This window comes from Mixophyes fleayi, chromosome 3, assembly GCF_038048845.1.
Source record: "Mixophyes fleayi isolate aMixFle1 chromosome 3, aMixFle1.hap1, whole genome shotgun sequence".
Classification (NCBI taxonomy): domain Eukaryota; kingdom Metazoa; phylum Chordata; class Amphibia; order Anura; family Limnodynastidae; genus Mixophyes; species Mixophyes fleayi.
Window position 1 is genome coordinate 71,501,891 of NC_134404.1, and position 20,243 is coordinate 71,522,133.

Below are 20,243 nucleotides of genomic sequence, written 5' to 3' on the forward strand. Positions count from 1 at the left end.
TTTTTAGATGTATAAGAGATGTAGGTCAATAGGAAAACAATACCTACAGCCACACTACCCTGAACAAGCCCAATCTGGTCTGATCTTGGAAGCTAAGCAGGGCCGGGCCTGGTTAGTACTTGGATCGGAGACCACCTGAGAATATCAGGTGCTGTAGGCCTTTTTTTTTTTCTCTCTTGTTCCGGCTTCCTTCAATGCTGGTTTTGAGATGTATAAGAGATGTAGGTCAGTAGGAAACCAATACCTACAGCGACACCACCCTGAACAAGCCTAATTTCGTCTGATCTTGGAAGCTAAGCAATTGGGAATACCAGGTGCTGCAGGCCTTTTTTTTTTCCCTCTTGTTCCGGCCTTCTTCAATGCTGGTTTTGAGATGTATAAGAGATTTAGGTCATTAGGAAACCTATATATACAGCCACTCCACCTTGAACAAGCCCAATCTCATCTCATCTTGGAAGCTAAGCAGGGCCAGGCCTGGTTACTACTTGGATGGGAGACCACCTAGGAATACCAGGTGCTGTAGGCTTTTTTTTTTCTCTCTTGTTCCGGCTTCCTTCAATGCTGGTTTTGAGATGTATAAGAGATGTAGGTCATTAGGTAAGCAATACCTACAGCCACACCACCCTGAACAAGCCCAATCTCGTCTGATCTTGGTAGCTAAGCAAGGCTGTGCCTGGTTAGTACTTGGATGGGGGACCACCTGGGAATACCAGGTGCTGTAGGCCTTTATTTTTTTCTCTCTTGTTTCGGCTTCCTTCAATGCTGGTTTTGAGATGTATAAGAGATGTAGGTCAATAGGAAACCAATACCTACAGCCACACCACCCTGAACAAGCCCAATCTCGTCTGATCTTGGAAGCTAAGCAGGTCCAGGCCTGGTTAGTATGTGAATGGGAGACCACCTGGGAATACCAGGTGCTGTAAGCTTTTTTTTTTTCACTCGTGTTCCGGCTTCCTTCAATGCTGGTTTTGAGATGTATAAGAGATGTAGGGCATTAGGAAACAAATATCTACAGCTACTCCACCCTGAACAAGCTCAATCTCATCTGATCTTGTAAGCTAAGCAGTGCTGGGCCTGGTTAGTACTTGGATGGGAGACCACCTTGGAATACCAGGTGCTGTAGGCCTTTTTTTTTTCTCTCTTGTTCCGGCTTCCTTCAATGCTGGTTTTCAGATGTATAAGAGATGTAGGTTATTAGTAAACCAATACCTACAGCCACACCACCCTGAAAAAGTCCAATCTCGTCTGATCTTGGAAGCTAAGCAGGGCTGGACCTGGTTAGTACTTGGATGGGAGACCACCTGGGAATACAAGGTGCTGTAAGCCTTTTTTTTTTCTCTCTTGTTCCGGCTTCCTTCAATGCTGATTTTCAGATGTATAATAGATGTAGGTAAATAGAAAATCAATACCTACAGCCACACCACCCTGAACAAGACTAATCTCGGCTGATCTAGGAAGCTAAGCAGGGCCAGGCTTGGTTAGTACTTGCATGGCAGACTACCTGGGAATACCAGGTGCTGTAGGCCTTTTTTTTTTTTTCTCTTGTTCTGGCTTCCTTCAATGCTGGTTTTGAGATTTATAAGAGATGTAGGTGATTTGGAATCCAATATCTACAGCCACTCCACCCTGAACAAGCACAATCTCATCTGATTGGGGAAGCTAAGCAGGGCTGGGCCTGGTTAGTACTTGGATGGGAGACCACCTGGGAATACCAGGTGCTGTAGGCCTTTATTTTTTTTCTCTCTTGTTCTGGCTTCCTTCAATGCTGGTTTTGAGATGTATAAGAGATGTAGGTCAGTAGGAAACCAATATCTACAGCCACACCACCCTGAACAAGCCTAATCTCGTCTGATCTTGGAAGCTAAGCAATTGGGAATACCAGGTGCTGCAGGCCTTTTTTTTTTCTCTTTTTTGTTCTGGCTTCCTTCAATGCTGGTTTTGAGATGTATAAGAAATGTAGGTCAGTAGGAAACCAATACCTACAGCCACACCACCCTGAACAAGCTTAATCTCGTCTGATCTTGGAAGCTAAGCAGGGCCGGACCTGGTTAGTACTTGGATGGCAGACCACCTGGGTATACCAGGTGCTGTAGGCTTTTTTTTTTTTTTCTCTTCTTCCGGCTTCCTTCAATGCTGGTTTTGAGATGTATAAGAGATGTAGGTCATTAGGAAACAAATATCTAAAGCCACTCCACCCTGAACAAGCACAATCTTGTCTGATTTTGTAAGCTAAGCAGGGCCGGGCCTGGTTAGTACTTGGATGGGAGACCACCTGGAAATACCAGGTGCTGTAGGCCTTTTTTTTTTCTCTCTTGTTCCGGCTTCCTTCAATGCTGGTTTTGAGATTATAGGAGATGTAGGTCAAAAGGAAACAAATACCTACAGTCACACCACCCTGAACAAGCTCAATCTCGTCTGATCTTGGAAACTAAACATAGCCAGGCCTGGTTAGTACTTGGGTGGGAGACCACCTGCGAATACCAGGTGCTGTAGGCTTTTTTTTTTCTCTCTTTTGTTCTGGCTTCCTTCAATGCTGGTTTTGAGATGTATAAGAAATGTAGGTCAGTAGGAAACCAATACCTACAGCCACACCACCCTGAAAAAGCCCAATCTCGTCTGATCTTGGAAGCTAAGCAGGGCCGGACCTGGTTAGTACTTGGATGGTACACCACCTGGGAATACCAGGTGCTGTAGGCCTTTTCTTTTTCTCTCTTGTTCCGGCTTCCTTCAATGCTGGTTTTGAGATGTATAAGAGATGTAGGTCATTAAGAAAGCAATACCTACAGCCACACCACCCTGAACAAGCCCAATCTCAGCTGATCTTGGTAGCTAAGCAGGGCTGGGCCTGGTTAGTACTTGGATGGGAGACCACCTGGGAATACCAGGTGCTGTAGGCCTCTATTTTTTCTCTCTTGTTCTGGCTTCCTTCAATGCTGGTTTTGAGATGTATAAGAGATGTAGGTCAATAAGAAATCAATACCTACAGCCAAACCACCGTGAGAGACCACCTGGGAATACCAGGTGCTGTAGGCCTTTTCATTTTCTCTCTTGTTCCGGCTTCCTTCAATGCTGGTTTTGAGATGTATAAGAGATGTAGGTCAATAAGAAATCAATACCTACAGCCAAACCACCCTGAATACCAGGTGCTGTAGGCCTTATTTTTTTCTCTCTTGTTCTGGCTTCCTTCAATGCTGGTTTTGAGATGTATAAGAGATGTAGGTCAGTAGGAAACCAATATCTACAGCCACACCACCCTGAACAAGCCTAATCTCGTCTGATCTTGGAAGCTAAACAGGGCCGGACTGGTTAGTACTTGGATGGCAGACCACCTGGGTATACCAGGTGCTCTAGGCTTTTTTTTTTTTTTCTCTTGTTCCGGCTTCCTTCAATGCTGGTTTTGAGATGTATAAGAGATGTAGGGCATTAGGAAACAAATATCTACAGCTACTCCACCCTGAACAAGCTCAATCTCATCTGATCTTGTAAGCTAAGCAGGGCTGGGCCTGGTTAGTACTTGGATGGGAGACCACCTTGGAATACAAGGAGCTGTAGGCCTTTTTTTTTTCTCTCTTGTTCCGGCTTCCTTCAATGCTGGTTTTCAGATGTATAAGAGATGTAGGTTATTAGTAAACCAATACCTACAGCCACACCACCCTGAAAAAGTCCAATCTCGTCTGATCTTGGAAGCTAAGAAGGGCTGGACCTGGTTAGTACTTGGATGGGAGACCACCTGGGAATACAAGGTGCTGTAAGCCTTTTTTTTTTCTCTCTTGTTCCGGCTTCCTTCAATGCTGGTTTTCAGATGTATAATAGATGTAGGTAAATAGGAAATCATTACCTACAGCCACAACACCCTGAACAAGCCTAATCTCGGCTGATCTAGGAAGCTAAGCAGGGCCAGGCCTGTTTAGTACTTGGATGGCAGACTACCTGGGAATACCAGGTGCTGTAGGCCTTTTTTTTTTTTTCTCTTGTTCCGGCTTCCTTCAATGCTGGTTTTGAGATTTCTAAGAGATGTAGGTCATTTGGATTTCAATATCTACAGCCACTCCACCCTGAACAAGCACAATCTCATCTGATCTTGGAAGCTAAGCAGGGCTGGGCCTGGTTAGTACTTGGATGGGAGACCACCTGGGAATACCAGGTGCTGTAGGCCTTTATTTTTTTTTCTCTCTTGTTCTGGCTTCCTTCAATGCTGGTTTTGAGATGTATAAGAGATGTAGGTCAATAAGAAATCAATACCTACAGCCAAACCACCATGGGAGACCACCTGGGAATACCAGGTGCTGTAGGCCTTTTCTTTTTCTCTCTTGTTCCGGCTTCCTTCAATGCTGGTTTTGAGATGTATAAGAGATGTAGGTCAATAAGAAATCAATACCTACAGCCAAACCACCCTGAATACCAGGTGCTGTAGGCCTTATTTTTTTCTCTCTTGTTCTGGCTTCCTTCAATGCTGGTTTTGAGATGTATAAGAGATGTAGGTCAGTAGGAAACCAATATCTACAGCCACACCACCCTGAACAAGCCTAATCTCGTCTGATCTTGGAAGCTAAACAGGGCCGGACCTGGTTAGTACTTGGATGGCAGACCACCTGGGTATACCAGGTGCTCTAGGCTTTTTTTTTTTTTTTCTCTTGTTCCGGCTTCCTTCAATGCTGGTTTTGAGATGTATAAGAGATGTAGGGCATTAGGAAACAAATATCTACAGCTACTCCACCCTGAACAAGCTCAATCTCATCTGATCTTGTAAGCTAAGCAGGGCTGGGCCTGGTTAGTACTTGGATGGGAGACCACCTTGGAATACAAGGTGCTGTAGGCCTTTTTTTTTCTCTCTTGTTCCGGCTTCCTTCAATGCTGGTTTTCAGATGTATAAGAGATTTAGGTTATTAGTAAGCCAATACCTACAGCCACACCACCCTGAAAAAGTCCAATCTCGTCTGATCTTGGAAGCTAAGAAGGGCTGGACCTGGTTAGTACTTGGATGGGAGACCACCTGGGAATACAAGGTGCTGTAAGCCTTTTTTTTTTCTCTCTTGTTCCGGCTTCCTTCAATGCTGGTTTTCAGATGTATAATAGATGTAGGTAAATAGGAAATCATTACCTACAGCCACACCACCCTGAACAAGCCTAATCTCGGCTGATCTAGGAAGCTAAGCAGGGCCAGGCCTGGTTAGTACTTGGATGGCGGAATACCAGGTGCTGTAGGCCTTTTTTTTTTTTTCTCTTGTTCCGGCTTCCTTCAATGCTGGTTTTGAGATTTATAAGAGATGTAGGTCATTTGGAATTCAATATCTACAGCCACTCCACCCTGAACAAGCACAATCTCATCTGATCTTGGAAGCTAAGCAGGGCTGGGCCTGGTTAGTACTTGGATGGGAGACCACCTGGGAATACCAGGTGCTGTATGCTTTTATTTTTTTTCTCTCTTGTTCTGGCTTCCTTCAATGCTGGTTTTGAGATGTATAAGAGATGTAGGTCAGTAGGAAACCAATATCTACAGCCACACCACCCTGAACAAGCCTAATCTCGTCTGATCTTGGAAGCTAAGCAATTGGGAATACCAGGTGCTGTAGGCCTTTTTTTTTTTCTCTTTTGTTCTGGCTTCCTTCAATGCTGGTTTTGAGATGTATAAGAAATGTAGGTCAGTAGGAAACCAATACCTACAGCCACACCACCCTGAACAAGCCTAATCTCGTCTGATCTTGGAAGCTAAGCAGGGCCGGACCTGGTTAGTACTTGGATGGCAGACCACTTGGGTATACCAGGTGCTGTAGGCTTTTTATTTTTTTTCTCTTGTTCCGGCTTCCTTCAATGCTGGTTTTGAGATGTATAAGAGATGTAGGTCATTAGGAAACAAATATCTAAAGTCACTCCACCCTGAACAAGCACAATCTTGTCTGATTTTGTAAGCTAAGCAGGGCCGGGCCTGGTTAGTACTTGGATGGGAGACCACCTACAAATACCAGGTGCTGTACGCCTTTTTTTTTCTCTCTTGTTCCGGCTTCCTTCAATGCTGGTTTTGAGATTATAGGAGATGTAGGTCAAAAGGAAACAAATACCTACAGTCACACCACCCTGAACAAGCTCAATCTCGTCTGATCTTGGAAACTAAGCATAGCCGGGCCTGGTTGGTACTTGGGTGGGAGACCACCTGCGAATACCAGGTGCTGTAGGCTTTTTTTTTTCTCTCTTGTTCTGGCTTCCTTCAATGCTGGTTTTGAGATGTAAAAGAGATGTAGGTATTTAGGAAACCAATACCTACAGCCACACCACCCTGAACAAGCCATATCTCGTCTGATCTTGGAAGCTAAGAAGGGCTGGACCTGGTTAGTACTTGGATGGGAGACCACCTGGGAATACAAGGTGCTGTAAGCCTTTTTTTTTTCTCTCTTGTTCCGGCTTCCTTCAATGCTGGTTTTCAGATGTATAATAGATGTAGGTAAATAGGAAATCATTACCTACAGCCACACCACCCTGAACAAGCCTAATCTCGGCTGATCTAGGAAGCTAAGCAGGGCCAGGCCTGGTTAGTACTTGGATGGCAGACTACCTGGGAATACCAGGTGCTGTAGGCCTTTTTTTTTTTTTCTCTTGTTCCGGCTTCCTTCAATGCTGGTTTTGAGATTTATAAGAGATGTAGGTCATTTGGAATTCAATATCTACAGCCACTCCACCCTGAACAAGCACAATCTCATCTGATCTTGGAAGCTAAGCAGGGCTGGGTCTGGTTAGTACTTGGATGGGAGACCACCTGGGAATACCAGGTGCTGTAGGCCTTTATTTTTTTTCTCTCTTGTTCTGGCTTCCTTCAATGCTGGTTTTGAGATGTATAAGAGATGTAGGTCAGTAGGAAACCAATATCTACAGCCACACCACCCTGAACAAGCCTAATCTCGTCTGATCTTGGAAGCTAAGCAATTGGGAATACCAGGTGCTGTAGGCCTTTTTTTTTTTCTCTTTTGTTCTGGCTTCCTTCAATGCTGGTTTTGAGATGTATAAGAAATGTAGGTCAGTAGGAAACCAATTCCTACAGCCACACCACCCTGAACAAGCCGAATCTCGTCTGATCTTGGAAGCTAAGCAGGGCCGGACCTGGTTAGTACTTGGATGGCAGACCACCTGGGTATACCAGGTGCTGTAGGCTTTTTATTTTTTTTCTCTTGTTCCGGCTTCCTTCAATGCTGGTTTTGAGATGTATAAGAGATGTAGGGCATTAGAAAACAAATATCTAAAGCCACTCCACCCTGAACAAGCACAATCTTGTCTGATTTTGTAAGCTAAGCAGGGCCGGGCCTGGTTAGTACTTGGATGGGAGACCACCTAGAAATACCAGGTGCTGTACGCCTTTTTTTTTCTCTCTTGTTCCGGCTTCCTTCAATGCTGGTTTTGAGATGTATAAGAGATGTAGGTCAATAGGGAAACAATACCTACAGCCACACCACACTGAACAAGGGCAATCTCGTCTGATCTTGGAAGCTAAGCAGGGACGTACCTGGTTAGTACTTGGATGGGAGACCACCTGGGAATACAAGGTGCTGTAGGCCTTTTTTTTTTCTCTCTTGTTCCGGCTTCCTTCAATGCTGGTTTTCAGATGTATAAGAGATGTAGGTCATTAGGGAACCAATACCTACAGCCACACCACCCTGAAAAAGCCCAATCTTGTCTGATCTTGGAAGCTAAGCAGTGCCAGGCTTGGTTAGTACTTGAATGGGAGACCACCTGGGAATATCAGGTGCTGTAGGCCTTTTCTTTTTCTCTCTTGTTCTGGCTTCCTTCAATGCTGGTTTTGAGATGTATAAGAGATGTAGGTCAATAAGAAATCAATACCTACAGCCAAACCACCCTGAATACCAGGTGCTGTAGGCCTTTTTTTTTCTCTCTTGTTCTGGCTTCCTTCAATGCTGGTTTTGAGATGTATAAGAAATGTAGGTCAGTAGGAAAGCAACACCTACAGCCACACCACCCTGAACAATCCTAATCTCGTCTGATCTTGGAAGCTAAGCAGGGCCAGACCTGGTTAGTACTTGGATGGCAGACCACCTGGGTATACCAGGTGCTGTAGGCTTTATTTTTTTTTCTCTTGTTCCGGCTTCCTTCAATGCTGGTTTTGAGATGTATAAGAGATGTAGGTCATTAAGAAACCAATACCTACAGCCACACCACCCTGAACAAGCCTAATCTTGTCTGATCTTGGAAGCTAAGCAATTGGGAATACCAGGTGCTGTAGGCTTTTTTTTTTTCTCTCTTGTTCTGGCTTCCTTTAATGCTGGTTTTGAGATGTATAAGAAATGTAGGTCAGTAGGAAACCAACACCTACAGTCACACCACCCTGAACAAGCCTAATCTCGGCTGATCTAGGAAGCTAAGCAGGGCCAGGCCTGGTTAGTACTTGGATGGCAGACTACCTGGGAATACCAGGTGCTGTAGGCCTTTTTTTTTTTTCTCTTGTTCCAGCTTCCTTCAATGCTGGTTTTGAGATTTATAAGAGATGTAGGTCATTTGGAATTCAATATCTACAGCCACTCCACCCTGAACAAGCACAATCTCATCTGATCTTGGAAGCTAAGCAGGGCTGGGCCTGGTTAGTACTTGGATGGGAGACCACCTGGGAATACCAGGTGCTGTAGGCCTTTATTTTTTTTCTCTCTTGTTCTGGCTTCCTTCAATGCTGGTTTTGAGATGTATAAGAGATGTAGGTCAATAAGAAATCAATACCTACAGCCACACCACCCTGAACAAGCCCAATCTCGTCTGATCTTGGAAGCTAAGCAATTGGGAATACCAGGTGCTGTAGGCCTTTTTTTTTCTCTCTTGTTCCGGCTTCCTTCAATGCTGGTTTTGAGATGTATAAGAGATGTAGGTCATTAAGATAGCCATACCTACAACCACACCACCCTGAACAAGCCCAATTTCAGCTGATCTTGGTAGCTAAGCAGGTCTGGGCCTGGTTAGTACTTGGATGGAAGACCACCTGGGAATACCAGGTGCTGTAGGCCTTTATTTTTTCTCTCTTATTCCAGCTTACTTCAATGCTGGTTTTGAGATGTATAAGAGATGTAGGTCATTATGAAACCAATACCTACAGCCACACCACCCTGAACAAGCCCAATCTCCTCTGATCTTGGAAGCTAAGCAGCGCCAGGCCTGGTTAGTACTTGGATGGGAGACCACCTGGGAATACCAGGTGCCGTAGGCCATTTTTTTTTTCCCTCTTGTTCCGGCTTCGTTCAATGCTGGTTTTGAGATGTATAAGAGATGTAGGTCAATAGGAAAACCATACCTACAGCCACACCACTCTGAACAAGCCCAATCTCGTCTGATCTTGGAAGCTAAGCCGGGCCGGACCTGGTTACTACTTGGATGGGAGACCACCTGGGAATACAAGGGGCTGTAGGCCTTTTTTTTTTCTCTCTTGTTCCGGCTTCCTTCAATGCTGGTTTTCAGATGTATAAGAGATGTAGGTCATTAGGACACCAATACCTACAGCCACACCACCCTGAAAAAGTTTAATCTCGTCTGATCTTGGAAACTAAACAGGGCCGGACCTGGTTAGTACTTGGATGGGAGACCACCTGGGAATACAAGGTGCTGTAGGCCTTTTTTTTTTCTCTCTTGTTCCGGCTTCTTTCAATGCTGCTTTTCAGATGTATAATAGATGTAGGTCATTAGGAAACCAATACCTACAGCCACACCACCCTGAAAAAGCCCAATCTCGTCTGATCTTGGAAGCTAAGCCGGGGCGGACCTGGTTAGTACTTGGATGGGACACCACCTGGGAATACCAGGTGCTGTAGGCCTTTTCTTTTTCTCTCTTTTTCTGGCTTCCTTCAATGCTGGTTTTGAGATGTATAAGAGATGTAGGTCAATAGGAAATCAATACCTACAGCCACACCACCCTGAACAAGCCTGATCTAGGAAGCTAAGCAGGGCCAGGCCTGGTTAGTACTTGGATGGCAGACTACCTGGGAATACCAGGTGCTGTAGGCCATTTTTTTTTTTTCACTTGTTCCGGCTTCCTTCAATGCTGCTTTTGAGATGTATAAGAGATGTAGGTCAGTAGGAAACCAATATCTACAGCCACACCACCCTGAACAAGCACAATCTCATCAGATCTTGGAAGCTAAGCAGGGCTGGGCCTGGTTAGTACTTGGATGGGAGACCACCTGGGAAAGCAGGTGCTGTAGGCCTTTATTTTTTTCTCACTTGTTCTGGCTTCCTTCAATGCTGGTTTTGAGATGTATAAGAGATGTAGGTCAGTAGGAAACCAATATCTACAGCCACACCACCCTAAAAAAGCCTAATCTCGTCTGATCTTGGAAGCTAAGCAATTGGGAATACCAGGTGCTGCAGGCCTTTTTTTTTTCTCTCTTGTTCTGGCTTCCTTCAATGCTGGTTTTGAGATGTATAAGAAATGTAGGTCAGTAGAAAACCAACACCTACAGCCACACCACCCTGAACAAGCCTAATCTCGTCTGATCTTGGAAGCTAAGCAGGGCCGGACCTGGTTAGTACTTGGATGGGAGACCACCTGGGAATACCAGGTGGTGTAGGCCTTTTTTTTTTCTCTTTTGTTCCGGCTTCCTTCAATGCTGGTTTTGAGATGTATAAGAGATGTAGGTCAATAAGAAAACAATACCTACAGCCACACCACCCTGAACAAGCCCAATCTTGTCTGATCTTGGAAGCTAAGCAGGGCCAGGCCTGGTTAGTACTTGGATGGGAGACCACCTGGGAATACCAGGTGCTGTAGGCCTTTTTTTTTTCTCTCTTGTTCCGGCTTCCTTTAATGCTGGTTTTGAGATGTATAAGAGATGTAGGTCAATAGGAAAACAATACCTACAGCCACACCACACTGAACAAGGGCAATCTCGTCTGATCTTGGAAGCTAAGCAGGGACGGACCTGGTTAGTACTTGGATGGGAGACCACCTGGGAATACAAGGTGATGTAGGCCTTTTTTTTTTCTCTCTTGTTCCGGCTTCCTTCAATGCTGGTTTTCAGATGTATAAGAGATGTAGGTCATTAGGAAACCAATACCTACAGCCACACCACCCTGAAAAAGCCCAATCTTGTCTGATCTTGGAAGCTAAGCAGCGCCGGGCCTGGTTAGTACTTGGAAGGGAGACCACCTGGGAATACCAGATGTTGTAGGCCTTTTTTTTTTATCTCTCTTGTCCGGCTTCCTTCAATGCTGGTTTTGAGATGTATAAGAGATGTAGGTCATTAGGAAACCAATACCTACAGCCACACCACCCTGAACAAGCCTAATCTCATCTGATCTTGGAAGCTAAGCAAATGGGAATACCAGGTGCTGTAGGCTTTTTTTTTTTCTCTCTTGTTCTGGCTTCCTTCAATGCTGGTTTTGAGATGTATAAGAAATGTAGGTCAGTAGGAAACCAAAACCTACAACCACACCACCCTGAACAAGCCTAATCTCGTCTGATCTTGGAAGCTAAGCAGGGCCGGACCTGGATAGTACTTGGATGGCAGACCACATGGGTATACTAGGATCTGTAGGCTTTTTTTTTTTTTTCTCTTGTTCCGGCTTCCTTCAATGCTGGTTTTGAGATGTATAAGAGATGTAGGTCATTAGGAAACAAATATCTACAGCCACTCCACCCTGAACAAGCACAATCTCCTCTGATCTTGTAAGCTAAGCAGAGGCAGGCCTGGTTAGTACTTGGATGGGAGACCAGCTGGGAATACCAGGTGCTGTAGGCCTTTTTTTTTCTCACTTGTTCCGGCTCCCTTCAATGCTGGTTTTGAGATTATAGAAGATGTAGGTGAAAAGGAAACAAATACCTACAGTCACACCACCCTGAACAAGCTCAATCTCGTCTGATCTTGGAAGCAAAGCAGGGCCGGGCCTGGTTAGTACTTGAATGGGAGACCACCTGGGAATACCAGGTGCTGTAGGCTTTTTTTTTTTCTCTCTTGTTCTGGCTTCCTTCAATGCTGGTTTTGAGATGTATAAGAGATGTAGGTCAATAAGAAATCAATACCTACAGCCAAACCACCATGGGAGACCACCTGGGAATACCAGGTGCTGTAGGACTTTTTCTTTTTCTGTTTTGTTCCGGCTTCCTTCAATGCTGGTTTTGAGATGTATAAGAGATGTAGGTCAATAAGAAATCAATACCTACAGCCAAACCACCATGGGAGACCACCTGTGAATACAAGGTGCTGTAGGCCTTTTTTTTTTCTCTCCTGTTCCGGCTTCTTTTAATGCTGGTTTTCAGATGTATAAGAGATGTAGGTCATTAGGAAACCAATACCTACAGCTACACCACCCTGAAAAAGCCCAATCTCCTCTGATCTTGGAAGCTAAGCAGGGCAGTACCTGGTTAGTACTTGGATGGGTGACCACCTGGGAATACCAGGTGCTGTAGGCATATTTTTTTTTTCTCTTGTTCCGCTTTCTTCAATGCTGGTTTTTAGATGTATAAGAGATGTAGGTCAATAGTAAAACATTACCTACAGCCACACCACCCTGAACAAGCCCAATCTCTTCTGATCTTGGAAGCTAAGCAGGGCCAGGCCTGGTTAGTACTTGGATGGGAGACAACCTGGGAATACAAGGTGCTGTAAGCTTTTTTTTTTTCTCTCTTGTTCCGGCTTCCTTCAATGCTGCTTTTCAGATGTATAAGAGATGTAGGTCATTAGGAAACCAATACCTACAGCCACACCACCCTGAAAAAGCCCAATCTCGTCTGATCTTGGAAGCTAAGCAGGGCTGGGCTTGGTTAGTGCTTTGATGGGAGACCACCTGGGAATACCAGGTGTTGTAGGCCTTTTTTTTTCTCTCTCTTGTTCTGCTTCCTTCAATGCTGGTTTTGAGATGTATAAGAGATGTAGGTCAATAGGAAAACAATACCTACAGCCACACCACACTGAACAAGCCCAATCTCGTCTGATCTTGGAAGCTAAGCAAGGACGGACCTGGTTAGTACTTGGATGGGAGACCACCTGGGAATACAAGGTGCTGTAGGCTTTTTTTTTTTCTCTCTTGTTCCGGCTTCCTTCAATGCTGGTTTTCAGATGTATAAGAGATGTAGGTCATTAGGAAACCCATACCTACAGCCACACCACCCTGAAAAAGTCCAATCTTGTCTGATCTTGGAAGCTAAGCAGGGCCGGACCTGGTTAGTACTTGGATGGGACACCACCTGGGAATACCAGGTGTTGTAGGCCTTTTCTTTTTCTCTCTTGTTCCGGCTTCCTTCAATGCTGGTTTTCAGATGTATAAGAGATGTAGGTCAATAGGAAATCAATACCTACAGCCACACCACCCTGAACAAGCCTAATCTCAGCTGATTTAGGAAGCTAAGCAGGGCCGGGCCTGGTTAGTACTTGGATGGCAGACTACCTGGGAATACCAGGTGCTGTAGGCCTTTTTTTTTTTTTCTCTTGTTCCGGCTTCCTTCAATGCTGGTTTTGAGATGTATAAGAGATGTAGGTCATTTGGAATTCAATATCTACAGCCACTCCACCCTGAACAAGCACAATCTCATCAGATTTTGGAAGCTAAGCAGGGCTGGGCCTGGTTAGTAATTGGATGGGAGACCACCTGGGAATACCAGGTGCTGTAGGCCTTTATTTTTTTCTCTCTTGTTCTGGCTTCCTTCAATGCTGGTTTTGAGATGTATAAGAGATGTAGGTCAGTAGGAAACCAATATCTACAGCCACACCACCCTGAACAAGCCTAATCTCGTCTGATCTTGGAAGCTAAGCAATTGGGAATACCAGGTGCTGTAGGCCTTTTTTTTTTTCTCTCTTGTTCTGGCTTCCTTCAATGCTGGTTTTGAGATGTATAAGAAAAGTAGGTCAGTAGGAAACCAACACCTACAGCCACATCAACCTAAACAAGCCTAATCTCGTCTGATCTTGGAAGATAAGCAGGGATGGACCTGGTTAGTACTTGGATGGCAGACCCACCTGGGTATACCAGGTGCTGTAGGCTGTTTTGTTTTTTTCTCTTTTTCCGGCTTCCTTCAATGCTGGTTTTGAGATGTATAAGAGATGTAGGTCATTAGGAAACAAATATCTACAGCCACTCCACCCTGAACAAGCACAATCTCATCTGATCTTGTAAGCTAAGCAGGGCCGGGCCTGGTTAGTACTTGGATGGGAGACCACCTGGGAATACCAGGTGCTGTAGGCCTTTTTTTTTTCTCTCTTGTTCCGGCTTCCTTCAATGCTGGTTTTGAGATTATAGGAGATGTAGGTCAAAAGGAAACAAATACCTACAACCACACCACCCTGAACAAGCCCAATCTCGTCTGATCTTGGAAGCTAAGCAGGGCCGGGCCTGGTTAGTACTTCGATGGGAGACCACGTGGGAATACCAGGTGCTGTAGGCCTTTATTTTTTTCTCTCTTTTTCCAGCTTCCTTCAATGCTGGTTTTGAGATGTATAAGAGATGTAGGTCTTTAGTAAACCAATACCTACAGCCACACCACCCTGAACAAGCCATATCTCATCTGATCTTGGAAGCTAAGCATGGCTGTCCATGGTTAGTACTTGGATGGGAGACCACCTGGGAATACCAGGTGCTGTCAGCCTTTTTTTTTTCTCTTTTGTTCCGGCTTCCTTCAATGCTGGTTTTGAGATGTATAACAGATGTAGGTCAATAGGAAACCAATATCTACAGCCACACCACCCTAAACAAGCCCAATCTTGTCTGATCTTGGAAGCTAAGCAGGGCTGGGCCTGGTTAGTACTTGGATGGAAGACCACCTGGGAATACCAGGTGCTGTAGGCCTTTTTTTTTTTCTCTCTTGTTCCGCTTCCTTCAATGCTGGTTTTGAGATGTATAAGAGATGTAGGTCAATAGGAAAACAATACCTACAGCCACACCACACTGAACAAGCCCAATCTCGTCTGATCTTGGAAGCTAAGCAAGGACAGACCTGGTTAGTACTTGGATGGGAGACCACCTGGGAATACAAGGTGCTGTAGGCCTTTTTTTTTTCTCTCTTGTTCTGGCTTTCTTCAATGCTGGTTTTGAGATGTATAAGAGATGTAGGTCAATAAGAAATCAATACCTACAGTAAACCACCATGGGAGACCACCTGGGAATACCAGGTGCTGTAGGCCTTTTCTTTTTCTCTCTTGTTCCGTCTTCTTTTAATGCTGGTTTTCAGATGTATAAGAGATGTAGGTCATTAGGAAACCAATACCTACAGCTACACCACCCTGAAAAAGCCCAATCTCATCTGATCTTGGAAGCTAAGCAGGGCCGTACCTGGTTAGTACTTGGATGGGTGACCACCTGGGAATACCAGGTGCTGTAGGCCTATTTTTTTTTTCTCTTGTTCCGGCTTTCTTTAATGCTGGTTTTTAGATGTATAAGAGATGTAGGTCAATAGTAAAACAATACCTACAGCCACACCACCCTGAACAAGCCCAATCTCTTCTGATCTTGGAAGCTAAGCAGGGCTAGGCCTGGTTAGTACTTGGATGGGAGACCACCTGGGAATACAAGGTGCTGTAGGCTTTTTTTTTTTTCTCTCTTGTTCCGGCTTCCTTCAATGCTGCTTTTCAGATGTATAAGAGATGTAGGTCATTAAAAAACCAATACCTACAGCCACACCACCCTGAAAAAGCCCAATCTCGTCTGATCTTGGAAGCTAAGCAGGGCAGGGCTTGGTTAGTGCTTGAATAGGAGACCACCTGGGAATACCAGGTGCTGTAGGCCTTTTTTTTTTCTCTCTTGTTCTGGCTTTCTTCAATGCTGGTTTTGAGATGTATAAGAGATGTAGGTCAATAAGAAATCAATACCTACAGTAAACCACCATGGGAGACCACCTGGGAATACCATGTGCTGTAGGCCTTTTCTTTTTCTCTCTTGTTCCGGCTTCCTTCAATGCTGGTTTTGAGATGTATAAGAGATGTAGGTCAATAAGAAATCAATACCTACAGCCAAACCTCCCTAAATACCAGGTGCTGTAGGCTTTTTTTTTTTCTCTTGTTCCGGCTTTCTTCAATGCTGGTTTTTAGATGTATAAGAGATGTAGGTCAATAGTAAAACAATACCTACAGCCACACCACCCTGAACAAGCCCAATCTCTTCTGATCTTGGAAGCTAAGCAGGGCCAGGCCTGGTTAGTACTTGGATCGGAGACCACCTGGGAATACCAGGTGCTGTAGGCCTTTTTTTTTTTTCTCTTGTTCCGGCTTCCTTCAATGCTGGTTTTTAGATGTATAAGAGATGTAGGTCAATAGGAAAACAATGCCTACAGCCACACCACCCTGAACAAGCCCAATCTCGTCTAAACTTTTAAGCTAAGCAGGGCCGGGCCTGGTTAGTACTTGGATGGGAGACCACCTGGGAATACAAGGTGCTGTAGGCCTTTTTTTTTCTCTCTTGTTCCGGCTTCTTTTAATGCTGGTTTTCAGATGTATAAGAGATGTAGGTCATTAGGAAACCAATACCTACAGCCACACCACCCTGAAAAAGCCCAATCTCATCTGATCTTGGAAGCTAAGCAGGGCCTGACCTGTTTAGTACTTGGATGGGACACCACCTGGGAATACCAGGTGCTGTAGGCCTTTTATTTTTCTCTCTCGTTCCGGCTTCCTTCAATGCTGGTTTTGAGATGTATAAGAGATGTAGGTCAATAGGAAATCAATACCTACAGCCACACCACCCTGAACAAGCCCAATCTCGTCTGATCTTGGAAGGTAAGCAGAGCCAGGCCTGATTAGTACTTGGATGGGAGACCACCTGGGAATACAAGATGTTGTAGGCTTCTTTTTTTATCTCTCTTGTCCGGCTTCCTTCAATGCTGGTTTTGAGATGTATAAGAGATGTAGGTCATTAGGAAACCAATACCTACAGCCACACCACCCTGAACAAGCCCAATCTTGTCTGATCTTGGAATCTAAGCAGGGTCGGGCCTGGTTAGTACTTGAATGGGAGACCACCTGGGAATACCAGGTGCTGTAGGCCTTTTTTTTTTATTCTCTTTTTCCGGCTTCCTTCAATGCTGGTTTTGAGATGTATAAGAGATGTAGGTCATATGGAATCCAATATCTACAGCCACTCCACCCTGAACAAGCACAATCTCATCTGATCTTGGAAGCTAAGCAATTAGGAATACCAGGTGCTGAAGGCCTTTTTTTTTCTCTCTTGTTCTGGCTTCCTTCAATGCTGGTTTTGAGATGTATAAGTGATGTAGGTCAGTAGGAAACCAATACCTACAGCCACACCACCCTGAACAAGACTAATCTCAGCTGATCTTGGAAGCTAAACAGGGCCGGACCTGGTTAGTACTTGGATGGCAGAATACCTGGGAATACCAGGTGCTGTAGGCCTTTTTTTTTTTATTCTCTTGTTCCGGCTTCCTTCAATGCTGGTTTTGAGATGTATAAGAGATGTAGGTCATATGGAATCCAATACCTACAGCCACACCACCCTGAGCAAGCCCAATCTCGCCTGAACTTTTAAGCTAAGCAGGGCCGGGCCTGGTTAGTACTTGGATGGGAGACCACCTGGGAATACAAGGTGCTGTAGGCCTTTTTTTTTCTCTCCTGTTCTGGCTTCTTTTAATGCTGGTTTTCAGATGTATAAGAGATGTAGGTCATTAGGAAACCATTACCTACAGCCACACCACCCTGAAAAAGCCCAATCTCATCTGATCTTGGAAGCTAAGCAGGGCCAGACCTGGTTAGTACTTGGATGGTACACCACCTGGGAATACCAGGTGCTGTAGGCCTTTTCTTTTTCTCTCTTGTTCCGGCTTCCTTCAATGCTGGTTTTGAGATGTATAAGAGATGTAGGTCATTAAGAAAGCAATACCTACAGCCACACCACCCTGAACAAGCCCAATCTCAGCTGATCTTGGTAGCTAAGCAGGGCTGGGCCTGGTTAGTACTTGGATGGGAGACCACCTGGGAATACCAGGTGCTGTAGGCCTCTATTTTTTTCTCTCTTGTTCTGGCTTCCTTCAATGCTGGTTTTGAGATGTATAAGAGATGTAGGTCAATAAGAAATCAATACCTACAGCCAAACCACCCTGAATACCAGGTGCTGTAGGCCTTATTTTTTTCTCTCTTTTCTGGCTTCCTTCAATGCTGGTTTTGAGATGTATAAGAGATGTAGGTCAGTAGGAAACCAATATCTACAGCCACACCACCCTGAACAAGCCTAATCTCGTCTGATCTTGGAAGCTAAACAGGGCCGGACCTGGTTAGTACTTGGATGGCAGACCACCTGGGTATACCAGGTGCTCTAGGCTTTTTTTTTTTTTTCTCTTGTTCCGGCTTCCTTCAATGCTGGTTTTGAGATGTATAAGAGATGTAGGGCATTAGGAAACAAATATCTACAGCTACTCCACCCTGAACAAGCTCAATCTCATCTGATCTTGTAAGCTAAGCAGTGTTGGGCCTGGTTAGTACTTGGATGGGAGACCACCTTGGAATACCAGGTGCTGTAGGCCTTATTTTTTTCTCTCTTGTTCCGGCTTCCTTCAATGCTGGTTTTCAGATGTATAAGAGATGTAGGTTATTAGTAAACCAATACCTACAGCCACACCACCCTGAAAAAGTCCAATCTCGTCTGATCTTGGAAGCTAAGCAGGGCTGGACCTGGTTAGTACTTGGATGGGAGACCACCTGGGAATACAAGGTGCTGTAAGCCTTTTTTTTTTCTCTCTTGTTCCGGCTTCCTTCAATGCTGATTTTCAGATGTATAATAGATGTAGGTAAATAGAAAATCAATACCTACAGCCACACCACCCTGAACAAGCCTAATCTCGGCTGATCTAGGAAGCTAAGCAGGGCCAGGTCTGGTTAGTACTTGCATGGCAGACTACCTGGGAATACCAGGTGCTGTAGGCCTTTTTTTTTTTTTCTCTTGTTCCGGCTTCCTTCAATGCTGGTTTTGGGATTTATAAGAGATGTAGGTCATTTGGAATCCAATATCTACAGCCACTCCACCCTGAACAAGCACAATCTCATCTGATTGGGGAAGCTAAGCAGGGCTGGGCCTGGTTAGTACTTGGATGGGAGACCACCTGGGAATACCAGGTGCTGTAGGCCTTTATTTTTTTTCTCTCTTGTTCTGGCTTCCTTCAATGCTGGTTTTGAGATGTATAAGAGATGTAGGTCAGTAGGAAACCAATATCTACAGCCACACCACCCTGAACAAGCCTAATCTCGTCTGATCTTGGAAGCTAAGCAATTGGGAATACCAGGTGCTGCAGGCCTTTTTTTTTTTCTCTTTTGTTCTGGCTTCCTTCAATGCTGGTTTTGAGATGTATAAGAAATGTAGGTCAGTAGGAAACCAATAGCTACAGCCACACCACCCTGAACAAGCTTAATCTCGTCTGATCTTGGAAGCTAAGCAGGGCCGGACCTGGTTAGTACTTGGATGGCAGACCACCTGGGTATACCAGGTGCTGTAGGCTTTTTTTTTTTCTCTCTTGTTCCGGCTTCCTTCAATGCTGGTTTTCAGATGTATAAGAGATGTAGGTCATTAGGAAACCCATACCTACAGCCACACCACCCTGAAAAAGTCCAATCTTGTCTGATCTTGGAAGCTAAGCAGGGCCGGACCTGGTTAGTACTTGGATGGGACACCACCTGGGAATACCAGGTGTTGTAGGCCTTTTCTTTTTCTCTCTTGTTCCGGCTTCCTTCAATGCTGGTTTTCAGATGTATAAGAGATGTAGGTCAATAGGAAATCAATACCTACAGCCACACCACCCTGAACAAGCCTAATCTCAGCTGATTTAGGAAGCTAAGCAGGGCCGGGCCTGGTTAGTACTTGGATGGCAGACTACCTGGGAATACCAGGTGCTGTAGGCCTTTTTTTTTTTTTCTCTTGTTCCGGCTTCCTTCAATGCTGGTTTTGAGATGTATAAGAGATGTAGGTCATTTGGAATTCAATATCTACAGCCACTCCACCCTGAACAAGCACAATCTCATCAGATTTTGGAAGCTAAGCAGGGCTGGGCCTGGTTAGTAATTGGATGGGAGACCACCTGGGAATACCAGGTGCTGTAGGCCTTTATTTTTTTCTCTCTTGTTCTGGCTTCCTTCAATGCTGGTTTTGAGATGTATAAGAGATGTAGGTCAGTAGGAAACCAATATCTACAGCCACACCACCCTGAACAAGCCTAATCTCGTCTGATCTTGGAAGCTAAGCAATTGGGAATACCAGGTGCTGTAGGCCTTTTTTTTTTTCTCTCTTGTTCTGGCTTCCTTCAATGCTGGTTTTGAGATGTATAAGAAAAGTAGGTC

At 44.8% G+C, this 20,243-nt stretch overlaps 9 non-coding genes and 68 pseudogenes across 9 annotated transcripts; all 77 read left to right on the forward strand.

Moving 5' to 3' along the window:
- The first annotated feature begins 41 nt into the window (after positions 1 to 41).
- LOC142145764 (5S ribosomal RNA) lies at positions 42 to 160 on the forward strand (annotated as a pseudogene).
- Positions 161 to 407: 247 nt separating this feature from the next.
- On the forward strand, positions 408 to 526 carry LOC142146700 (5S ribosomal RNA; annotated as a pseudogene).
- Positions 527 to 606: 80 nt separating this feature from the next.
- On the forward strand, positions 607 to 725 carry LOC142145138 (5S ribosomal RNA; annotated as a pseudogene).
- Positions 726 to 807: 82 nt separating this feature from the next.
- Positions 808 to 926, forward strand: LOC142146297 (5S ribosomal RNA; annotated as a pseudogene).
- An 81-nt stretch (positions 927 to 1,007) lies between these two features.
- Positions 1,008 to 1,126, forward strand: LOC142145538 (5S ribosomal RNA; annotated as a pseudogene).
- Positions 1,127 to 1,207: 81 nt separating this feature from the next.
- LOC142145327 (5S ribosomal RNA) lies at positions 1,208 to 1,326 on the forward strand (annotated as a pseudogene).
- Positions 1,327 to 1,608: 282 nt separating this feature from the next.
- LOC142146039 (5S ribosomal RNA) lies at positions 1,609 to 1,727 on the forward strand (annotated as a pseudogene).
- A 250-nt stretch (positions 1,728 to 1,977) lies between these two features.
- On the forward strand, positions 1,978 to 2,096 carry LOC142145627 (5S ribosomal RNA; annotated as a pseudogene).
- An 82-nt stretch (positions 2,097 to 2,178) lies between these two features.
- LOC142146380 (5S ribosomal RNA) lies at positions 2,179 to 2,297 on the forward strand (annotated as a pseudogene).
- Positions 2,298 to 2,377: 80 nt separating this feature from the next.
- LOC142146267 (5S ribosomal RNA) lies at positions 2,378 to 2,496 on the forward strand (annotated as a pseudogene).
- An 82-nt stretch (positions 2,497 to 2,578) lies between these two features.
- On the forward strand, positions 2,579 to 2,697 carry LOC142147442 (5S ribosomal RNA). Its single transcript, XR_012690589.1, has one exon. It is a non-coding gene; the product is annotated as a 5S ribosomal RNA (ribosomal RNA).
- Positions 2,698 to 2,778: 81 nt separating this feature from the next.
- Positions 2,779 to 2,897, forward strand: LOC142146269 (5S ribosomal RNA). Its single transcript, XR_012689948.1, has one exon. It is a non-coding gene; the product is annotated as a 5S ribosomal RNA (ribosomal RNA).
- A 539-nt stretch (positions 2,898 to 3,436) lies between these two features.
- Positions 3,437 to 3,555, forward strand: LOC142146020 (5S ribosomal RNA; annotated as a pseudogene).
- An 81-nt stretch (positions 3,556 to 3,636) lies between these two features.
- On the forward strand, positions 3,637 to 3,755 carry LOC142145794 (5S ribosomal RNA; annotated as a pseudogene).
- Positions 3,756 to 4,037: 282 nt separating this feature from the next.
- Positions 4,038 to 4,156, forward strand: LOC142147095 (5S ribosomal RNA). Its single transcript, XR_012690255.1, has one exon. It is a non-coding gene; the product is annotated as a 5S ribosomal RNA (ribosomal RNA).
- Positions 4,157 to 4,498: 342 nt separating this feature from the next.
- LOC142146342 (5S ribosomal RNA) lies at positions 4,499 to 4,617 on the forward strand (annotated as a pseudogene).
- Positions 4,618 to 4,700: 83 nt separating this feature from the next.
- Positions 4,701 to 4,819, forward strand: LOC142145681 (5S ribosomal RNA; annotated as a pseudogene).
- An 80-nt stretch (positions 4,820 to 4,899) lies between these two features.
- Positions 4,900 to 5,018, forward strand: LOC142145795 (5S ribosomal RNA; annotated as a pseudogene).
- A 272-nt stretch (positions 5,019 to 5,290) lies between these two features.
- Positions 5,291 to 5,409, forward strand: LOC142147920 (5S ribosomal RNA; annotated as a pseudogene).
- A 249-nt stretch (positions 5,410 to 5,658) lies between these two features.
- LOC142145487 (5S ribosomal RNA) lies at positions 5,659 to 5,777 on the forward strand (annotated as a pseudogene).
- Positions 5,778 to 6,057: 280 nt separating this feature from the next.
- Positions 6,058 to 6,176, forward strand: LOC142145926 (5S ribosomal RNA; annotated as a pseudogene).
- An 80-nt stretch (positions 6,177 to 6,256) lies between these two features.
- LOC142146357 (5S ribosomal RNA) lies at positions 6,257 to 6,375 on the forward strand (annotated as a pseudogene).
- Positions 6,376 to 6,456: 81 nt separating this feature from the next.
- Positions 6,457 to 6,575, forward strand: LOC142146399 (5S ribosomal RNA; annotated as a pseudogene).
- An 82-nt stretch (positions 6,576 to 6,657) lies between these two features.
- LOC142147894 (5S ribosomal RNA) lies at positions 6,658 to 6,776 on the forward strand (annotated as a pseudogene).
- A 249-nt stretch (positions 6,777 to 7,025) lies between these two features.
- Positions 7,026 to 7,144, forward strand: LOC142145640 (5S ribosomal RNA; annotated as a pseudogene).
- An 82-nt stretch (positions 7,145 to 7,226) lies between these two features.
- On the forward strand, positions 7,227 to 7,345 carry LOC142146778 (5S ribosomal RNA; annotated as a pseudogene).
- Positions 7,346 to 7,425: 80 nt separating this feature from the next.
- On the forward strand, positions 7,426 to 7,544 carry LOC142146626 (5S ribosomal RNA; annotated as a pseudogene).
- Positions 7,545 to 7,625: 81 nt separating this feature from the next.
- On the forward strand, positions 7,626 to 7,744 carry LOC142145807 (5S ribosomal RNA; annotated as a pseudogene).
- A 202-nt stretch (positions 7,745 to 7,946) lies between these two features.
- On the forward strand, positions 7,947 to 8,065 carry LOC142145884 (5S ribosomal RNA; annotated as a pseudogene).
- Positions 8,066 to 8,311: 246 nt separating this feature from the next.
- On the forward strand, positions 8,312 to 8,430 carry LOC142146481 (5S ribosomal RNA; annotated as a pseudogene).
- Positions 8,431 to 8,511: 81 nt separating this feature from the next.
- LOC142147106 (5S ribosomal RNA) lies at positions 8,512 to 8,630 on the forward strand. Its single transcript, XR_012690266.1, has one exon. It is a non-coding gene; the product is annotated as a 5S ribosomal RNA (ribosomal RNA).
- A 247-nt stretch (positions 8,631 to 8,877) lies between these two features.
- LOC142145932 (5S ribosomal RNA) lies at positions 8,878 to 8,996 on the forward strand (annotated as a pseudogene).
- Positions 8,997 to 9,077: 81 nt separating this feature from the next.
- Positions 9,078 to 9,196, forward strand: LOC142145540 (5S ribosomal RNA; annotated as a pseudogene).
- An 82-nt stretch (positions 9,197 to 9,278) lies between these two features.
- Positions 9,279 to 9,397, forward strand: LOC142146368 (5S ribosomal RNA; annotated as a pseudogene).
- Positions 9,398 to 9,478: 81 nt separating this feature from the next.
- Positions 9,479 to 9,597, forward strand: LOC142145845 (5S ribosomal RNA; annotated as a pseudogene).
- Positions 9,598 to 9,678: 81 nt separating this feature from the next.
- LOC142147868 (5S ribosomal RNA) lies at positions 9,679 to 9,797 on the forward strand (annotated as a pseudogene).
- A 272-nt stretch (positions 9,798 to 10,069) lies between these two features.
- LOC142147765 (5S ribosomal RNA) lies at positions 10,070 to 10,187 on the forward strand (annotated as a pseudogene).
- Positions 10,188 to 10,434: 247 nt separating this feature from the next.
- LOC142147915 (5S ribosomal RNA) lies at positions 10,435 to 10,553 on the forward strand (annotated as a pseudogene).
- Positions 10,554 to 10,634: 81 nt separating this feature from the next.
- LOC142147809 (5S ribosomal RNA) lies at positions 10,635 to 10,753 on the forward strand (annotated as a pseudogene).
- Positions 10,754 to 10,834: 81 nt separating this feature from the next.
- Positions 10,835 to 10,953, forward strand: LOC142146555 (5S ribosomal RNA; annotated as a pseudogene).
- Positions 10,954 to 11,034: 81 nt separating this feature from the next.
- On the forward strand, positions 11,035 to 11,153 carry LOC142145863 (5S ribosomal RNA; annotated as a pseudogene).
- A 247-nt stretch (positions 11,154 to 11,400) lies between these two features.
- LOC142146678 (5S ribosomal RNA) lies at positions 11,401 to 11,519 on the forward strand (annotated as a pseudogene).
- Positions 11,520 to 11,601: 82 nt separating this feature from the next.
- On the forward strand, positions 11,602 to 11,720 carry LOC142146178 (5S ribosomal RNA; annotated as a pseudogene).
- A 79-nt stretch (positions 11,721 to 11,799) lies between these two features.
- LOC142147766 (5S ribosomal RNA) lies at positions 11,800 to 11,918 on the forward strand (annotated as a pseudogene).
- A 354-nt stretch (positions 11,919 to 12,272) lies between these two features.
- On the forward strand, positions 12,273 to 12,391 carry LOC142145112 (5S ribosomal RNA; annotated as a pseudogene).
- An 80-nt stretch (positions 12,392 to 12,471) lies between these two features.
- On the forward strand, positions 12,472 to 12,590 carry LOC142146332 (5S ribosomal RNA; annotated as a pseudogene).
- Positions 12,591 to 12,671: 81 nt separating this feature from the next.
- LOC142147725 (5S ribosomal RNA) lies at positions 12,672 to 12,790 on the forward strand (annotated as a pseudogene).
- Positions 12,791 to 12,871: 81 nt separating this feature from the next.
- On the forward strand, positions 12,872 to 12,990 carry LOC142145787 (5S ribosomal RNA; annotated as a pseudogene).
- Positions 12,991 to 13,071: 81 nt separating this feature from the next.
- On the forward strand, positions 13,072 to 13,190 carry LOC142145369 (5S ribosomal RNA; annotated as a pseudogene).
- Positions 13,191 to 13,271: 81 nt separating this feature from the next.
- LOC142146221 (5S ribosomal RNA) lies at positions 13,272 to 13,390 on the forward strand (annotated as a pseudogene).
- Positions 13,391 to 13,472: 82 nt separating this feature from the next.
- Positions 13,473 to 13,591, forward strand: LOC142145504 (5S ribosomal RNA; annotated as a pseudogene).
- A 248-nt stretch (positions 13,592 to 13,839) lies between these two features.
- LOC142146812 (5S ribosomal RNA) lies at positions 13,840 to 13,959 on the forward strand (annotated as a pseudogene).
- Positions 13,960 to 14,041: 82 nt separating this feature from the next.
- Positions 14,042 to 14,160, forward strand: LOC142146444 (5S ribosomal RNA). Its single transcript, XR_012689969.1, has one exon. It is a non-coding gene; the product is annotated as a 5S ribosomal RNA (ribosomal RNA).
- Positions 14,161 to 14,240: 80 nt separating this feature from the next.
- On the forward strand, positions 14,241 to 14,359 carry LOC142146833 (5S ribosomal RNA). Its single transcript, XR_012690022.1, has one exon. It is a non-coding gene; the product is annotated as a 5S ribosomal RNA (ribosomal RNA).
- Positions 14,360 to 14,641: 282 nt separating this feature from the next.
- LOC142145191 (5S ribosomal RNA) lies at positions 14,642 to 14,760 on the forward strand (annotated as a pseudogene).
- An 81-nt stretch (positions 14,761 to 14,841) lies between these two features.
- Positions 14,842 to 14,960, forward strand: LOC142146209 (5S ribosomal RNA; annotated as a pseudogene).
- A 216-nt stretch (positions 14,961 to 15,176) lies between these two features.
- LOC142147234 (5S ribosomal RNA) lies at positions 15,177 to 15,295 on the forward strand. Its single transcript, XR_012690389.1, has one exon. It is a non-coding gene; the product is annotated as a 5S ribosomal RNA (ribosomal RNA).
- Positions 15,296 to 15,376: 81 nt separating this feature from the next.
- On the forward strand, positions 15,377 to 15,495 carry LOC142145210 (5S ribosomal RNA; annotated as a pseudogene).
- Positions 15,496 to 15,577: 82 nt separating this feature from the next.
- On the forward strand, positions 15,578 to 15,696 carry LOC142145134 (5S ribosomal RNA; annotated as a pseudogene).
- Positions 15,697 to 16,032: 336 nt separating this feature from the next.
- Positions 16,033 to 16,151, forward strand: LOC142145343 (5S ribosomal RNA; annotated as a pseudogene).
- An 81-nt stretch (positions 16,152 to 16,232) lies between these two features.
- On the forward strand, positions 16,233 to 16,351 carry LOC142145689 (5S ribosomal RNA; annotated as a pseudogene).
- An 80-nt stretch (positions 16,352 to 16,431) lies between these two features.
- LOC142145122 (5S ribosomal RNA) lies at positions 16,432 to 16,550 on the forward strand (annotated as a pseudogene).
- Positions 16,551 to 16,631: 81 nt separating this feature from the next.
- LOC142146472 (5S ribosomal RNA) lies at positions 16,632 to 16,750 on the forward strand (annotated as a pseudogene).
- An 81-nt stretch (positions 16,751 to 16,831) lies between these two features.
- Positions 16,832 to 16,950, forward strand: LOC142145501 (5S ribosomal RNA). Its single transcript, XR_012689868.1, has one exon. It is a non-coding gene; the product is annotated as a 5S ribosomal RNA (ribosomal RNA).
- A 246-nt stretch (positions 16,951 to 17,196) lies between these two features.
- On the forward strand, positions 17,197 to 17,315 carry LOC142146635 (5S ribosomal RNA; annotated as a pseudogene).
- An 83-nt stretch (positions 17,316 to 17,398) lies between these two features.
- LOC142146107 (5S ribosomal RNA) lies at positions 17,399 to 17,517 on the forward strand (annotated as a pseudogene).
- Positions 17,518 to 17,597: 80 nt separating this feature from the next.
- Positions 17,598 to 17,716, forward strand: LOC142145070 (5S ribosomal RNA; annotated as a pseudogene).
- An 81-nt stretch (positions 17,717 to 17,797) lies between these two features.
- LOC142146280 (5S ribosomal RNA) lies at positions 17,798 to 17,916 on the forward strand. Its single transcript, XR_012689949.1, has one exon. It is a non-coding gene; the product is annotated as a 5S ribosomal RNA (ribosomal RNA).
- A 203-nt stretch (positions 17,917 to 18,119) lies between these two features.
- Positions 18,120 to 18,238, forward strand: LOC142146343 (5S ribosomal RNA; annotated as a pseudogene).
- Positions 18,239 to 18,320: 82 nt separating this feature from the next.
- LOC142145429 (5S ribosomal RNA) lies at positions 18,321 to 18,439 on the forward strand (annotated as a pseudogene).
- An 81-nt stretch (positions 18,440 to 18,520) lies between these two features.
- Positions 18,521 to 18,639, forward strand: LOC142145328 (5S ribosomal RNA; annotated as a pseudogene).
- Positions 18,640 to 18,720: 81 nt separating this feature from the next.
- On the forward strand, positions 18,721 to 18,839 carry LOC142146750 (5S ribosomal RNA; annotated as a pseudogene).
- Positions 18,840 to 18,921: 82 nt separating this feature from the next.
- Positions 18,922 to 19,040, forward strand: LOC142146040 (5S ribosomal RNA; annotated as a pseudogene).
- Positions 19,041 to 19,289: 249 nt separating this feature from the next.
- On the forward strand, positions 19,290 to 19,408 carry LOC142146025 (5S ribosomal RNA; annotated as a pseudogene).
- An 81-nt stretch (positions 19,409 to 19,489) lies between these two features.
- Positions 19,490 to 19,608, forward strand: LOC142145370 (5S ribosomal RNA; annotated as a pseudogene).
- An 81-nt stretch (positions 19,609 to 19,689) lies between these two features.
- Positions 19,690 to 19,808, forward strand: LOC142146222 (5S ribosomal RNA; annotated as a pseudogene).
- An 82-nt stretch (positions 19,809 to 19,890) lies between these two features.
- LOC142145505 (5S ribosomal RNA) lies at positions 19,891 to 20,009 on the forward strand (annotated as a pseudogene).
- Positions 20,010 to 20,243: the final 234 nt, after the last annotated feature.